Source organism: Spermophilus citellus (assembly GCF_964194105.1).
Source record: "Spermophilus citellus genome assembly, chromosome: 3".
NCBI classification, from domain to species: Eukaryota; Metazoa; Chordata; class Mammalia; order Rodentia; family Sciuridae; genus Spermophilus; species Spermophilus citellus.
Window position 1 is genome coordinate 60275965 of NC_138184.1, and position 18647 is coordinate 60294611.

The 18647-nt window shown below is 35.7% G+C and overlaps 1 protein-coding gene and 1 pseudogene across 2 annotated transcripts in view; both read right to left on the minus strand.

Moving 5' to 3' along the window:
• LOC308643747 (uncharacterized protein) overlaps positions 1–18647 on the minus strand; it is a 738434-nt gene that overhangs the window by 20386 nt on the left and 699401 nt on the right. The window lies entirely within an intron of this gene.
• LOC308643749 (transcription factor SOX-12-like) lies at positions 5870–6993 on the minus strand (annotated as a pseudogene). Its single transcript has 2 exons — positions 5958–6993; positions 5870–5905 (listed from the first exon to the last, which is right to left on the minus strand). The product of its transcript is annotated as a transcription factor SOX-12-like (transcript).

Sequence of the window (18647 nt, forward strand, 5' to 3'; positions counted from 1 at the left end):
AGTTATGTAAAATATGGACTTTTAGTTTGCTTTTTTATTAAGTATTGAACTTTTAAACTTTGTTATTTTTATCTTTGGCTGGTATAGTTTTCTTTTGGAAATGCTGTGCTGAGCATAAATAGACATTGAAAATAATTTTGTCCTTTGGATAATTGTTTGCTTTAAATATTGATTTTAGATTTTTTTCTAAGTAAGAGTTAATTGCTATTGACAGATTTTGTCCATTTCTAATGAAAAAGAGAATAACATACACTTAAAGGCTGGTTGCAAGATTATACATGTAGCATTTATATCAGTGCCTGAAAATGCTTCTCAGAGTGAATGACTGAAGCAACAATGACTATTATCATCACCAGTGCTACTGTTATTATGGTATGCCTGAAAATACCTTTTTTACTTCTTGACCTTTGGCTCACTGTGAGCTACAATATATTACATTGCCCTAGGGAGAAAACTGAGCTTTATTCATTGAAATCTGTGCCAGTTGAAGATGAATGACCTTATCATAGTTACTGTCCATTGAAGGATTTTTAAGTTTGTAACTCTCCCCTTTTGGGACAAGATATTTCTTTTTTGTGTTTTTGTTTTCCTTTTAGACTTACAGATGATTTTCAAAGATAAAGATTTGATCTTTCAAGATGTTTGTGTATGTAAACAAACAATCTTTCAAAATATTTGTGTATGTATGAAATGATCTTTTAAGATATTTGTATCTGTTAGTGTATGTAAAGCTATATATCAAATTTGTAAAATGTAATAAATTGTCTGTTTAAATAAATTTATTAAAATACCTAAGGTTGAAGTTATCTTTCTTATTTTAGAACAGCCCTCATGTTTGCTGTGGAGCATAAATCAACACGAATAGTTGAGCTGCTTCTTCAACTAGGTGTTAATGTGTCTGCTTCAGATAACTATGGACAGATTGCCTTGTCTTATGCCATTGCTAGTGGTAATACTGTGTAAGTATTTACATTAAAATACTAATCAGCATTAGATTTAGATCCACAATAGTTATATCTGTTGCATCTCACATGAGGTAAGATTTCATAATATAACTATGTATGGAACAGTAGTTAGTTAGGACAGTTCATCAGTCAGAAACCTTTCAAAAGTCTAGCCAAGAAGTAGTGATGAAAGTTTGATTTGGTGAAGAGGAAGGAAGGGAGGCAGGGGTCATGGGGGCAGGAAAGATGGAATGAGATAGACATTATTACCTTGGTACATATATGACTGCACATATGGTGCAATGTTACATCATGTACAATCAGAATGAAAAGTGCTGCAATTGTATAACAGGAATCAAAATGCTTTCTGATGTCATATATACATAATTAAATTAATTTATAAAAGCAATGATGCATACATGAATCACCTCTGAAGTTTGTTCTCTCCTCTTTCCTCCCCTCTCCTTACCTTTTCTTCTCATGCATACTAGGGAATTTTTCTACCACTGAGATATACCACTAACCAATATTTTAGAACCTTCTAAACCTTTATCTTTAGGGTTTCCAGCATTATCCATTTCATTTCAAGTATAACCCCTACTCATGGGTACAAACAGTATCACACCTATGATTTTTCTAATTAGCTATTTGAGTCTTGAAATGCTCAATTTAGCAGAAGTTAGCTATTCTACCATCCTCCTTCAATTTATCAAGGACCTAATGATATCTTAGAAACTTAAGAAAGATATTTCTGTAGTCAGTTGGAGGGGGATAAAGGGATTTAAAATTGTTCCTTTGTCTCTGTCAGTTCTGTTACTGCAGTGTTTCTGCCGGAACTGACCCTGCAGACTGGTAGTGAATAGCTTTTATTACAACCTGTTCTGACTGATCCCAATCCCTGAGTCTTCATGGTAACACACACTTAGACTCAAAAGTTACAACACTCTTTTTAGTTCACATGCACTCATGCTTTTTGACTCAATGACATCTTTCCCAAGCAGCAGCACTCTATATTATCTTAGTAAATCTTCATAACAACTTGGTGAACTAAAGTGATACAACCCTTAATTTTTAGAAGGCCTTACGCCTAAGAGAAAGGACTTGTGCAAGAACAAGAAGCTATTGTTCACAGAGACAGGGCATTTTCTGCGTTCAAGCTACACTAGTTAATATATTTACCTGTCTTGTCTCAATGCACGATCATTTCATCTTATTTTTTTTCTTCTTTAATTACGAGCTATGGGTGCAGTGGCTCATGCATTTACCCCAAATACTTGGGAGCCTGAGGTGGGACAACTGCTTGAGCCCAGGAATTCAAGATCAGACTGGCTATCATCATGAAATGCCATCTGAAAAACAGAACAGAACAAACATTGTACAAATAATTTTCAAGTTAATTAAATGTCTATAGGGCTTACAAATTTGGAGAGCATATAAAAAAGTTCTGATACTAGATCTAAAACATTAAGTATTGAATTATATTTTGTCAATGTTTTCTTGTGTGTATTAAAATACCAATTTTATTACTTTTTCAAACCTAGCAACAGGAATCTAATTCTTCGACATATGAAAGCACAATCTAGAACATTTTTCAGTACAGGTAAGACTTACAAAAGTGAGTTACTCTTGGTGTTCATGCCCTGTTAAATAAAAGTAAGAGAGTTTGATCACAAAAGAACAGTGGAAAAAAGTAAATGTTCAAATTCCACTCATATTTTTTCTTAGTATCTTTCTTGATCCTATAGAATCCAGGATAATTTAGTAATTAATTGTAGGAACTTTATCATCTAAATGATACTGTCTGAAGAAATTTTACATTAATTTTGAACCTGAAATTTTATGCCTTGCAGAAATAAGAAAAAGATATTTTTAAATTAGTACTTGTGTTTTGTATATGGTGAAATGATAGCAAATTTGACTTGTTATAAAAACAGGTGTTCTTGTCAACTATTAATATCAACTCCTATTGTGTGCACAAATTAGTGAATTTCACAGTGATATTTCTATATACACAAATACAATACTTGAATCCTGACCGCTCTCCTTACTTTCATTTTTCCCCTTCTTTCTTTTTCATCCCCAGTTACCTTCCCTCTTCCTTAATAATCCCTCCATCATTTTCTAGTCATTCTTATTTTCTTCCCAGATTCCACATGTTAGGGAGAGCATGTGATAATTGGATTTTTGTTTCTGATTTTTTCATCTTAACGTGATGACCACCCTTTCCATTCATTTTATAGTTTTTATCCTTATTTCTTCTTTCAACCTTTTTATTCAGCGTTTGAAATATATCATTTCCTAATATCCTGGGCCTTAAAATTTCTACTCAGAAATCTGAAATTTTTCTGATGTGTTTATAATTGCTTTGGCCCTACTTATAAATTTCAGTTTACCTTTGGTAATTTTATAGACTATGATTTGGAGAGGTTCTTTTCTAGTCATGTCCACTTGGTGTTCTAAAAGCATATTATACCTGGATGTCCATAAGTTTCACAAGATTTAAGAAATAACTTCTTTTATTCACCGAGAAAGCTTGCATTGCCTGTAGAATGTACCTCTCCTCCATTGTGATTCATAAGAATAGTCTATGAATTGTGTCTATTGGATTTGTGAGTTGTTTATAATTCTTTTAATTGTTGTTGGTATTGTCTGAATGTGATATTTCATCATCAACTTCAAGCTCTGATATTTTTTCTTTCACTTTATCTAGTCTATGGATCTGACTTCAAGTGGATATTTTTATTTGAGACATTGGGCTTTTTATTTTCAAGATTTCTAATTGATTCTTATTCAGAATCTTTATTGAACTGTTCTTTCATGTCCTGCATTGTTTTCATTAATTTATTCAGTTTTTCTTTGCTTTATCATTGAATTAATTCATTATTTTAACATTTTTTTGACATTTTTTCATCATTTTGTCTCTTGCAGTATCTTTGGAAATAGTTTCTAGAGTTATGAACTATAAAACAATCATACATATCTTTTTATTTTTCTTATATTTCTATATTGAAATTTTTACATGTTCAGGTATATATATCTTTTCCACATTTATGTGAGAGTCTGCTTAGGAAATAGCCTTCTCTGCATGATGCATCTTGTGCTATTGGTTTATTGCATAATGTTAAATTATTTTCCAAATGGTGTCTGTATTGTAGTTTCCTATGTCTTTCCTGTGATTTATAATTGTGATAGTTTACACTGTCAAGTTCTTAGGTAATAATTTTCTGCATCAGTATTGTGAGAGTGAAGTCATGTTGGTGGAATATTGATATAGGCAGTAGAGTATCTGAAATGCACTTTCTGTGGTGGTTCCTCCAAACTTGTCAATAATGTGCTCTAAAAGGATATGGGAGAGACCTAGCCTGAGGACCTGCATAATTCCGTAAGAGTTGCTTCATTTATTTCTAGTCTTGCTTCAGAATGAGTGTCCAGACCCTACTGAATTTTGGTCATCTCTATCCATTACTAAATGGGAATGTTAGGTGGAAACATTTTATCTCTGTTATTATTTTATTTTTTTAGCACCAGGTTTTATTTGTTCTTTTTAGATATATATGACAGTAGAATGTATTTTGTACATACATGGGCTATAACTTATTCTATTTAGGATCAGAGAGAACATTTGGCCTTTTTTGTTTGTTTGTTTTGGTATTGGCTTATTTCAGTTAGTATAATAGTCTCAAGTTCCATCCATTTACCAGCAAATGCCATAAATTTCATTCTTCTTTATGGATGAGAAATACTCCATTGTGTATATGTACCATATTTTCTTTAACCTTTCATCTTTTGAAGGGCATGCAGGTTGTTTCTATAGCTGAACTATTTTGAATTGAGCTGCTGTAAGACATTGATGTGGCTTTGTCACTGTAGTATGTTGATTTTAAGTCTTTTCGATATACATGTAGGCCCAACTGTCTATCTTGGCACTTAAGTTGGTTCTATAGCTTAACTATTGTGATGTTGTTATAAACATTTATGTGGCTGTGTTGTGACACTGTAGTATGCTGATTTTAAGTCCTTTGGTTATGTCATGTCACTGTAGTATGTTGATTTTAAGTCCTTTGGTTATATATGTAGGCCCAACTCTCCATCATGTCAGCTTAGGAACTGACTTCCTCAACAAGACTTCTAAATTGCAAAAAATAAAATCAAGAAACAACTGGGTTGATAACTGTTTGAATGGCGGTTCCATTCCAAATTTTCTGAGGAATCTCTGTACTGTTTTCCAGAGTGCTTGTACCAATTTGCAGTCTCACTAGCAATGCATGAGTATAACTTTTTTCTCACATCATCTCCAGCATTTATTGTTACTTGTATTCTTTTTTTTTTTTTTCCGGGCAAATACACTTTATTCAGTCCTGGCATCAGACTGGCGGAAGTCCTGCTGTGGGTGCCAGTGCCCCAGACGAGGGACCCCTCCCTCAGCTACAAGACTAGTTCTCCAAGACCACAGACAGAGACATCTCTTCACTCACATGACGTTTTGTTTTTTTTTCATTGTCTTCTTTGTTGTTGTTGTTGTTTTCTTAAAAAGAGAGAGAGAGAGAGAGAGAGAGAGAAAGAGAGAAAGAAAGAGCGCAAGAAAGGCCCAGAGCTGGAGCACCAAGCTTAAAGGAGGCAGCTGGTGGCTTTGTCAGCGAAGGGAACCGCGTGGGGCAGAGACCTGTGGAGACCCTGGGCAGGGGTCCCGGAGGACTCTGGGACCGTTTGTTCCTGAGATTTGTGTGTGTGAATGAGAGTGTGTGAGCACCCGGAGGGTGAACCCACGGGTGAGATACAGGTAGTGAGGGCGGAGGGGGTGTGGGGAGGCTGGAGGGGCGTGTGCAAAGTGGGGGAGGGGTTCAGGTCTGTAAGAGGGATGGGAGGTGTATTGGAGGGGGGCTGGCTGCTGGTGGCTGTGCGGGAGGGGACAAGATGGGGAGGGGCTTGGATGTCAGGGGAAGGATGGGGGGTTGGGTTGCCTTGGGGAGTGTCTGCGGGGTAGGGGTATGTCTGGATGGGGGGGATGGGCACGTCTAGGAGGGGGGAGGCTGCGCGGGAGATAGGGTGCCAGCCTCGGCCTCCGAGGGGCCCCAATACCTGATTCCTGTATGTAAACAGCTGGTTTGGGGGCGTTCGCGCCCCGCAGACGGTGGGCTCAGTAGGTGAAAACCAGGTCGGCGATGCTAGACGGGCGCCAGTCCCCTGCGATCATCTCGGTAACCTCGGGGGTGCAATAGTCTGGGAATTCGAAGTGTGACGTGCCCGAGGCGGGCGGCAGGTCCGGGTCGCGGTCCAGGGCGCTGCAGTCCAGGCCGGCGGGGCCCGGGGGCAACCTGGACAGAAAGCCCAGCGGCTCCTCCCCCGACGCCACCGTCTCATCTTCGCCTTCCTCCACCGCTGCCGCCGCCTCCTCCTCTTCCTCTGGCTCCTCGTCCTCAGACGGTGTTGGGAGGTGGTGGTGGCGGCCGTCCCCTCGCCCGACGGCTCTTGGGCGCGTTCAGCTTGTCCTCGGGCAGCCCGCCCCGCCGGGACCATCCTCCACAGCTCCCGCCCAGGGGTCTGGACCAGGCGCACTTCCAGCAGTTCCTCGTCGTCGTCCTCGTCGTCGTCCTCTGACGCCGCCGCGCCGCTCCCCAAAGGCCCTCCCCGCAGCCCGGCAGCTGCGGCCCCGGCTTGAGCCGACTGCCGCCGCCGCCGCCGCCGCGCCTTGGCGGCGCCCCCTTGCTCTTTTTGCGCGGCCGGTACTTGTAGTCCGGGTAATCCGCCATGTGCTTGAGGCGCAGCCGCTCCGCCTCCCGCACAAACGGGATCTTCTCGGAGTCCTGCAGCAGCTGCTAGCGGCGGCCCAGGCGCTTGGAGGTCTCGGCGTTGTGCAGGTCGGGCCACTGGTCCATGATCTTCCGCCGCTCGTGCTGCGACCACACCATGAATGCGTTCATCGGCCTCTTGATGTGGCCGCTCGGGGTCTTGCACCAGCCAGGCTCGCGCGCCCCTTCCTGGGCCGGCCGGGCCCCGGGGTCGGCGTCCCGCCGTCCCTCTTGGCCCGCGCGCCCCGCTGCTGCACCATCGCGCCTGGTGAGTATAAACTCAGTCTTTATAATTTTAATAGTACAATTCTTTTAAAATCATCATAATCATTATCATTATAGTCATTATCATCATTTATTTTACTGTTGGGCATTGAAGCCAGAGCTCATACATTCTATGTAATACATTACATTACCACTTAGCTCTTTCCTCTGTCCTACCAGTAGATTCTCTCCGAGGAAATGCCACAAAATTCATATTTTTGTTTGTTTGTTTGTTGTTGTTTGGAAAGACAATGTTGGGCTCATTCTGAAAGCATGAGTGACTTAATAGCCTATTTAAATATTTTATCATGCCAACTATTACTACATAACAACTTTCTGCTACCTTTTCTGCTCCCTAGTGCTTCTTTCTACATTTCCCCATGACAATGTGGTATGGATAAGAGTGTATAAACTCTGAAAGGTGTCATCTTTCAACAGTTTTATTCCTAGGGGAGGTAAAGTTCTGTTTGTAATACACATAAGATAGAAAAAGTAGCTGGAAGTAAGAGATCAGCATATTTGCTGTCTCCTACACTGGAATGTCTTTGTAAAACTGTTTACTGCATTCCTCTAATTTCTATAGATGTTTTCATATACTTGTTGACCATTTTTATTTCTTCTGTGAAGTTCCTGTTCAATTTATTTGCCCATTTGTTAATTGAGTGGTGGTGGGTGGTGGTGGTATTAGTTTTAATTTATATTTTTTAGTTCTTTATCTATCCTGGAAGTTAATGCTTTTTCTGAGGGGCAGGGGGAAGGGTATATTTCCTATTCTGTTGGTTCTCTTTTCACATCCTTGGTTTTTTTCTTTGCAATGAAGAAGCTTCTTAGTTTGATGCCATACCTTTTATTGATAATTGATTTTACTTCTTGCTGAGGGGCCTGCCTTTCCAACATCAACTGATGGGAGCTTGAGGGCACAGAGAAACCCCCTCCAGAAACAGTTTCAGAGAATGGTGTCTGGCTGTATTGTGCAGCAAAAAAATAGCTTTTATAGTGGGTATGTGCCAATTTACATATAACAGTCATGATAGGCCAGAGATGATACACAACATATCATATTATGGGAGTCCTGAAACCAAGAGTCTAGGAGCTGCCATGTAAGCTAACCTTGTACTAACAGGGAAATAACTTCTTGTCAAAGGAACAGGGAAATGGTGCTTGCCAGTGTTCTGACAACACTCTGTCTCAAAACATAGAGCTGTAGTTAGCATTTCCCTGCTGCACAATCATTAGCAAGATAAGCATTCCTCCACATAGATCCAAGGTCAGGCCCACCAACAACTCCTTGTGCTTTAGGGATCTTATTAAGAAATCAGATTCTAAGCAGATATGGTGGAGTTTGGGGCCTACATTTTCTTCTAGCAGGTGCAGGGATTCTGGTCTAATACTTAGGTCATTGATCCACTTTGAGTTGAGTTTTGTGCATGGTGAGAGAATGAGAGTTTAATTTAATTCTGCTACGTAAGGATTACCAATTTTCTGAGCACCGTTTGTTGAAGAAGCTATCTTTTCTCCAATGTATAGTATTGGTGCCTTTGTGTATAGTATGAGGTAACTGTATTTATATGGATTTGTTTCTATATCATCTGTTCCATTGGTGGTCTTACTTATTTTGTTGCCAATACCATACTGATTTTCTTTTTATAGCTCTGTAGTGTAATTTGAGGTCTGATATTGTGATGCCTCCTGCTTCATTTTTCTTGCTAGGGGTTGTTTTGGATATTCTGTGTCTTTTGTTTATCCAAGTGAATTTCATGATTGCTAATTCTGTTTGTGTGAAGAAAATCTTTGGACTATTGAAGGGAATTGCATTAATCTTTTTACACTTTCAGTATGATGGCCATTTTGACAATTAATTCTGGATATCCAAGAACAGAGAAGTCTTTCCATCTCCTATGGTCTTCCACAATTTATTTCTTTAGTATTCTGTAATTTTCAATGTAGAGATCTTTTACCTCTTTTGTTAGGTTGATTCACAAGTTTTTTTAATGAGATAGTTTTCCTAATTTATTTTTTAGCTTATTCATTATTGGAGTATAGAAACACAATTTATTTATGAGTATTATTTTTGTATCCTTCAATTTGGTGAATTAATTTGAGTTCTAGGAGTTTTCTGATGGACTTCTTTTGGGGTCTTCTAAATATATAATTATGTCCTCTTCAAGTGGACCTAGTTTTAGCCCTTTTTTCCCCTATTCACATCCCTTTAATTACCTTTCTTTGCCAAATTGCTCTGGCTAGAGATTAACAGACTTGATTTGTCCAGCTCTCTATTCATTCAGTAGTGAATTTTATCTTCTGGGATTTTATTACACTATGATTTGATAGATTGCAGGGTATTATCTCTACATTTTGTACTTGCTACAAGTTGGTTTATGTACTAATAGAAGTAGTGAAAGTGGGCTCCCCTTTCTCATTCCAGTTTTTAGAAAGAATGCTGTAGTAGTACTCCTTTAGTATTAGGTTGGCCTTGGGTTTGTCATATATAGCTTTTACAGTGTTGGTATGATTCTTTCATTTCTGTTATTTCTGGTGTTTAAAGCATGAATGGATGTAGTATTTTTTCAAAAAGAGATGCTGCAATTATTTGGATAATTATGTGTTCTTATCTCTGTGTCTATTTGTGTGATGAATTAAATTTACTGATTTCCATTTGTTGAATCAATGTTGCATTCCTGGGATGAAACCCACTTGGTCATGGTGCACTATTTTTTTTTCTTTTTTTTTATTGGTTGTTCACAACATTACAAAGCTCTTGACATATCATATTTCATACATTAGATTGAAGTGGGTTATGAACCCCCAATTTTACCCCAAATGCAGACTGAAGAATCACGTCGGTTACACATCCACAATTTTACATAATGCCCTATTAGTAATTGTTGTATTCTGCTACCTTTCCTATCCCCTACTGCACCATCTTTTTAATATATTTTTGTATGAGATTTAGCAGTATTTTATTGAAGATTTTTGCATCTATGTTCATCAAGGATATTAATCTGAATTTTTCTTTTTTTGATGTTTCTTTGTCTAGATTTGTATCAGTGTGAGATAAGCTTCACTGAATGAGTTTGAAGAGTTCCCTCTTTTTCAATTTCATGAAATAATTTGAGGAGGATTGGTATCACTTTTTCTTTAGAGGTTTGGTAGAAATTGGCTGAGCACTTATCTGGTCCTGAGCTTTTCTTTGTTGGTAGGCTCTTAGTGACTTCTTTATTCTCATTATTTGTAATTGATCTGTTTAAATTTTCTAGATCCTTCTGGTTTGATTTGGGTAGCTCATATCTCCAGAAATTACTGATGTCTTTAAGATTTTCTAGCTTATTGGGGTATATATATATTTTAAATAGCTTCTATATATGCTCTGTTTCAGTCGTGTCTGTGGTGATATTTGCACTGATATTTTGGTACTTTGCATTTTTTTCTCTTAGTTACCTTGGCTAAAGTTTGTCAGTTTTGTTTATTTTTTTTAAAAAAACACAACATTTTGATTCATTTTTTTTCAATTTTTACATGTTTATTTTATCAATTTCATTTTTAAATTTTATTCTTTCCTGTCTTTTGCTGATTTCAGTGTTTTTCTCTAGGGCCTTGAGAGGTAATGTTATTTACTCAATAACTTTCTATTCTTTTAATTTATGGGCTCAATGATATAAACATTTATCTTAAAACTGCCTTGGCAGTGTCCCAAAGATTTTTATATATTATATCACAATTCTCATTTTCGTTCATATTTTCTTTATTTTAACCTTGATTTGTTCATCTATCCATTCATCATTCAGTAGTGAATTTAGTCTACTAGTGTTAGCTTTTTTAATCTTGTTGATTTCTAGTTTTATTCCATTATGATCTGATAGAGTGCAAGATATCTCTATTTTTAGTATTTGCAAAATGTTGCTTTATGTACTAAAATATGTTCTATTTTTGGAAAATGTTCCCTGTGTAGCTAAGAAGAAAATGTATTCAGTCATTGATGAGTAAACTGTTCTATATATTTCTGTTAGATCTAAATTATTAATTGTAACTTTAGTTCTGTACCTTCTATGTTTAATTTTTGTTTGTTTGATCTGTCTAGTGATGAGAGAGGCATGTTAAAGTTCCCAAAATTATTGTGTTGTGATCTGTTTGATTCTCGATATTGAGAAGAATTTACATAGATGTTTCATAGTTTGGAGCATATATATTTACTGTTGTTATTTCTTTCTTTTATATTACTCCCTTAAGCAATATGAAATGGCCTTTTTTATCTGTTCTAAGTAACTTATGCTTAAAATCCATTATTTTAAGAATAGAAACACCTGCTTGTTTATGAGATCCATGTGATTGATGTGGTTTTCTTTCCCTTTCACAGTGGATATCTTTGGATATCTTGTGAATATCTTTGCCTATGAGGTTAGTCTCTTAGAGACAGCATAGTGTTGGGTTTTGTTTTTTAATTCAATCTGCCAGCGTATACCTTTTGATGAGTTGAGTCCATTAACATTCAGTGTTATTATTGAGATATGACTTGTATTTCCTTTTATTTTGATTTATTTCTAATTATCAAGTTGAATTAGATTCTACTTTGATTAACTATTATTTTAGTTGTAGTTTTACTCTGTTTTTATTTGAATATTTTATATTTTCTTCATGAAATATTTTATCGAGTATGTTTTATAATGCCAGATTTCTAGTTGTGATTTTTTAAAAATTTTTTATGGATGCTTTTAACTCATATTTAAATCTGACATAATTTGGTATTCTTGGTGTGGTATCCATTTTCTTCCAGAGCTTGGTATATAATATTCAAACACCACCTAGCTTTTACTATCTGGGTTGATAAGTCAGCTGAGATCTGGATTGGTTTTCCTTGCCTTTTAATGTGACCAATCATTTTTCTCTAGCAGGTTTTAAAATTCTATATTTACTCTGTTTGTTAGACATTTTCATAATAATGTGGCTAGAATTGGGCCTGTTGCAATTTTATATATTTTGAGTTCTATATACCTCCTGTGTTTGCTTTTCTATTTCATTCTTAAGATTTTGGAAATTTTCTCTTATTTCATTGAATAAATTGTTCATTTTTTTGGTTTGAAACTCAATGCCTTCATCTACCCCAATTAATCTTAAATTTAGCCTTTTCATATTATCGCATATTTTTTGAAAATTTTGTTCATGGTCTGGTAACATCTTTTCTCCATGATGAACTTTATTTTCAAGATTATGTACTACTACTTTATTACCTGAACATCTGTCCTTCAAGTCACCTCTTTTATTGGTGATGCTTTGTATTGAATTTTTAATTTGGTTTATTGATTTATGCATTTGGAGAATTTCTGATTGATTTTTTTAGAACTTCTATTTCCTTATTGAGGTGATTTTTCACTTCTTGTGTCTTCTCTGATTTTACTCCTTACATTATCTTTTATCTCATAGGTCAGTTGAAGTATAAACTTTCAAAATTCCTTCTCTGATGTTCTCTTCACTGTGGTTTTTGTGGAATATGCTGTTGAGTCATTCTGGTTTGTTTGGAATGATTTGTTCCCTTGCTTGTTCATATTGTTTGTGTGTCCACTCATTTATCTAAATGAATCTGCCTCCACAGAACTTCTAGTCCGTGCATTTCTAGTGATCTTGAAGATATCCTGTGGCTCACATATTTGGGGGAGGGGGAGTCAAATAATTGCAACCAACTGTATGTACAATATATAAAACTAAATTGAGTACTTAATTTTTGTTTTCACACAAAGTTGTTACAATAAACAGAACTGTATTGATTTCTGTCAGCAAAGACAGTAAGTAACCATGAATTATATCTTTCATAAAATCAAAGAATAGATGTTTCTTATGGCTTCAACTGTATTAATTGTTGTTTCAGCATTAGTGGTGGTGTCTGTGGAGTTTTATAAACAAATTAGTGTTAGGAGAAATTAAAAATAGACTTCCTTATGAGGAAAGGTGCAGTGAGGATAGAAAACGATTTGTAGTTTCCAGGTGTGAATAGGGCAGATGCATAGTTGATATAGGATGTGTTGTTTATGAGGAAGAAGGAGAAAAAAGAAGTAAAAATATAGAGTAAAGAGAGAACAATGGAATTTGACTGTTTATAAGAGAAAAAAGAGAAATAGAAACAAAGGGAAATAAAAGTTTTGAAACAGAATATAAAGTCAATCCAAAATATGCTAATTGACCAGAGGGTCAAGCCTAACCTCAAAAAACAGAATAAGGAAAAATAATCATGTTTAAGAATGCTACAAATGAGAAATCAGAAAAAAATATGTACATGTACAACTGTATAAATGTCTACCATGTATTCATCAATACACGATGGAAAACTAAAAAGGAAAAAAAACCCATAAGATTGTCACTGAGAGTATGTGCTTGCTGTCTTGGGTGTCTTTCCATCTCTCAGTTTTCATTCTCCATGGGATGGTATGAAGAGCTGTGAGAGGTGCTGTCAGCTCTACCCCAAGGGTATAGGTTATGCTGGGTTCTACAAGATGTTCTCATGGGAGGCAATGAGGTCTAGTCTTTGCCCCAGGTGTTTCATTGCATGAAGAGTTACTGGGCATAAATAAATCAATTCACCCCTAGGACTATACCCCACTCTTCTCCCCAAAGCTACACTCATGTCACAGAAAAGCCAGTTCTTCACCAGTTCTGTTTTTCAGAGATACTATTCTTTCTGACCTCCTGAGGTCTGCTCCCAAGCACCAAGCTCCATCACTCCTGCTCGTTCAGATTTTGAAGCCACTGCCACTGGTCTTAGGCATTGGTCTATCAAGAGAAGAGAGTAGGAAGGCTTTCTTTGGCCTATCTGACTTGCATTACCCCCAGGAAAACTTCTTTCCATACCAGATATTCTCCTGATTTGCTAGGCTCAGTTTAGATCTTGTGACTGGTGTCTGCCAGATTTATGTATTGGACTGAGCCCCAACTCATGGTTCTAAGTTCCCAGTCTGAGTTGGTGCCACAGCAATGCAGATGTTCAAACATGTCTCCAACTTCAGCTCCCCAAACATAGCAGGTAGACCAGGGGTGACTTTTATGTCACAGTTTATTGATTAGAATAGCTTCTGAGTCTGCCCAGGTTAGGCTTGACCCTCTGGTCCAAGGTTCTGCATTCCAAGACTGTCTGTAGCACTTTTCTTCTTCTTCTTCTTCTTCTTCTTCTTCTTCTTCTTATTATTATTATTATTATTATTATTATTATTATCTTTTTTAGTTTTAGGTGGACACAGTGTTTTTATTTTATTTTTATGTGGTGCTGAGGATTGAACCCAGTGCTTCATGCATGCTAGGCAAACACTCTACCACTGAACCACAACCCTAGCCCCTTGTCTGCAGCATTTTTCAGACTTTCCTGTCCTCATGTACTGATTTCCCCAACTCCCATAGAACCTAAGCTCTATTTCTGTTTTTCATCTTTGTCTAATGCACCCTAAATTCCCCAGTTTTCAAGGCTCTCTGGCCAATATTGAGTACCAGTGGCATGCTTTTATCACCCACCTCACAGAGAAGCAGTTTTCTCACTCTCTGAGTCCCATGTGGTGGAGCTGTGAGAAAAGCCACTTCCTGCTAATCAACCATCATGTCTCCCCTTGTTTGATACTGATATCTTTATGCTATTTTATGTGACAATGATAAGGTTTTCTTTCCTCTTGAAGCTTTTAGTAAGGATTATGGTTATGGTAATTATTTACTTTTAATTATCAAATTTTTGCAATTTTCTTGTATCTTCCTTGCATTTGATAAGTACATAGTAGGAGACATAGGAGTTGTTAATCATTGCTTGCCTGTCAGAAATATAATTAATGTTAATTTTAAAACTTCTCTAAGTATGGGCCTAAAGGAATATTTTATAATAAAACATGAGTCATCAACGTTTAATATTTTACATTTCTGTTTTTGATTAAATGTATATTTTACTGTTTTCTTTAATAGTAAAAGAAAGTTCTAAAGATGACCCATTAAGAAGGTATGAATTTATAGATTTTAAATGAAAAATATCTACTAACTAAGTGGAGAGTGAAGATATAAGGATTTGTTGAGTACTCTAGTCTGGGACAGACACCACATTCAGTTAACACTTTTTTCCTAAAGTTTTCTTACAAACACTTTGAAAGTGTCTGTGCTATTATAACCTGTTAATTACTAATAAAGCAGCAGTCATTCATAGAGATGACTATTTGTCCCATATTTGCCTATTTAATAAGTGTTGGGCCTGTGGTTAGACTGTAGCCTTACCTGGCTGACAACTCCATTGTGTTGTCACAATGTACAGATTGATACCAAGATGTATCATCCATTCTATATCATCAGTTTAGAAAGTTAAAGGCAATTATGTGTTAATTCTGATTTATATTTTACCTGAGAAGCTGGGTTATAGTCAAAGATTTTGTCCTGACTTTGACAGTTTACTGGTAACCAGTTTTTTTTGGTTTGTTTGTTTTTTTTAATACACCAAATCTTTTATGTAAAATCTCACAGATCTATGGCCACATGGTTTTCTAATAAACAAGATCAGACAAGTGCTATAGAAAAATTATTTTTCTGGAAGTGAAGAATAACATTGTTTAGACAATGTTGTATTAATTATATTAATCCTTAGAGGACATTTTGATTTCTCTACTTCCTGATTTTCCAATAAGTTTCCTTTAATTACTATCCCATCCATTTTATGAAGATTTTACTTTGATACTTTTTTTCTATTACTATAATCTCTGATTTAATTTTTATTTGTATTTTCTGTTTTTTCCTCTTTGTGTTTTTATTTTGTCAATTGAATATTATTTCTTTTTCTGCTGACAGATTCAAAAGTTCAGAGAATTTCAGAATTTTAAAGAATTTTAGCAACCATCTAGTCTTTCAGCATGTATTTGACATGCTGGCCAAATGATAATTTTGAGAATGAACCTGAAACTTAAAAATATTAAAGGGGCTTTTCTGGGTACAAATGATGACAGCAATGATATTTGAACTCCAGTTCCTTAGTTCTAAGCTCAGTACATTTACTGGTTATTATTTTTTCTTGAGAGAGAGAGAGAGAGAGAATTTTTTTAGTACTTATTTTTCAGTTTTTGGTATACCACCACATCTTTAATTTTATTTTTATGTGGTGCTGAGGATCGAATCCAGTGCCCTGCACATGCCAGGGAGCGCCTACCACTTGAACCACATCCCCAGCCCCTGGTTATAATTTTTAAGGTGAATTTTTTTTTCATAATAGAATGAGGACTGACTATAGGACCCCAAATAAAGAGGACAAGACTAGAACTATTAAGTGACCACAGTAATAGAGGATCAAATTTAATTAATGAAGAAAGGGACTATTTTGAAGAGTAACAATACTGTGTTGCATAGGAATAAGGGTTTTAGAAAACAGTCTAAAATCTTGGGGTTTATGATCTGTTTGATGCACACAAAACAGGAATTAATATTAAAAGCTCTCTATAAAGGCATTTTAATACAATATTTAGAGGATGTTTGATAGCTTGTATTTTTTCTGTTTGCATCCTTGTTATGCAAGAGTGAATTAGAGACTAGTGAATTTGTTAGAATACATGGATAAAATTTGTTGGAATATATGGATCTGTGGCCCAAAGTGGGTATCCATTAACCTTCACTTTCTTTCCAACTTGCTGGTGTTCTTACAATGTACATGTACTATTGGGTGCAGGAATGATTGACAGGCAAAGTCATTATAAAGCTTCAGTTGAGTAGTTGGTAAGGTATTTAGACAGGCCATTGAGACTCCATTTAGTTTTCCCTTGTGTCAGGAATCTGCATATTCATGGGATATAAATTTCAAGTTTGGAGACTGCCACTGAGTTCTGCAGATGAGGTACTGGGAAATGGATTCCCAGAGGAAGGAAGACACTTACATAATGGTTAGGGAAACAGAGGTATGAACACCAAGACTCTGCTTTTATGGCAGTCTTTCCCCTTGAGCATCTGAGTGCCTGTAAAGGTTTTAAAGTGCTTGCTAGTTTATTTGGACCTGAATAAAGTTGGACCTATATAGGAAAAATTAATTTTATAATTTATTTCAATTTTTCTGACAAAAGTATTCTAAATAACATATATATTCACTTTTTAGCTTTCAATTTTTTAAAGTTTCAGAGAACTCTGTGCACTGTTTGTGGGTAAAGGGAATAAATTCGGTATTTCTATTGGTGATTTCTATGCTGAAGAACAAAGACTGCCATTTTCAAGCCATCTTCCTTAGTATTTGACTCATGGATATCCAAGAGAGGGAATTATGCATCTTGTTACCTTGTCTTGGGTTATCAGAGATTTGTTTCAGTTCAGGTGGAAAAAAAATGTCAGCCATTACTTGGGTTTAAGTTCAGCCTTCAAGACAGGCAGTTTGCAAGTATAAATTATCCTCAGGTTCTGCTGCTGTATTGACTATCACTCTGAATTGGAACTCAGAGTACTTTCACTGAATATTTTATAGATTCACAGCAGTAGAGGCAGAAGGAAGTGAATATGAGCTTTTTTTGTAAATGGAGGTCATATTTTAATTATTTCAATCAAGAACCACCATTTAATAAATTATACCTAAACTTTAAACAGACTTTATTTTTAAAATAAAATAACTCACCCATTGTTGTTGTACATTTTTGCTCTAAAGATCTACCCAAAAAACTCATCCAGGTGATTCCTGCTTTGAAATGATTGAGAACAACGATGAAGCTCATATTAAGGTAAAGGGATATTTTGTAAAATTCATGTTCTTGCTCTGAATTTTGTGTTTTTAAGATGTCAGTGCTGAAAATTCTGCTATATTTTTTTCTGACATTTTATATGAAAATTTGCTTAGTTTAACAAGACTTATAATACTTTAATAATTTAATGCCTAAATTAATTTTTCTAGAATCATGAAATTTCCCTGGTGCTTTTAGTTTGGAATGTATAATATACATTGCACATAGCTTTTCTTTATTCATTTGAACCCTTGGTTGATGTTTTACTATCATAACATTTTCATAGATTTTTATTCTCTATTTCTCTCCTTGGCTCTGTATTTATACTAAAATAATATTGGGAATTGTGGCAACCAAAAGTCTAGAATCTGTATCTTAATACTTGTATTAAAAAGTGTTTACATATCCATATTTTCTGAGTTTTTCCACTAAAAGTGACAGTAATTTTTTAAAAAACTACTGTAAATAACAGAAAGATTAGTAGAACAGAAGGAAGTACTAGGTCCTGAATTAGAACAAATTATATTCTATACTTTTATAATTATATGCTAGTATATAACTTCTATTGTGATGTATAACTGAAAAGAACCAATACAAATTCTAAAAAAAATGAGGTAATGAACTTTTCTAAAAATTTACTCTTCATCTAATTGAAGAATAGATGGTGTGTGCAAAGTAATAATCAGTTCTGGAAGCAGAGACTCTCAATAATTGTAGTAATACTTTAGTTTCAGAATTGTTGTTTTTCCATTATAATTTCTTAAAATATCTAAATTCTATGACACATTCTGAAATTTCAAATTTTAGTTTCTATATTTACTTAAATATTCATTGTAAAACACTACTATTTTTATGAACTATTCCAGGTTAGAAATAAAAAATCCTGGAGCAGTAAAATAAAATTTAAGTGTAAATGACATCTTTTGTTTTTGAAATGACTTTAATTTTATTTCAGTTAT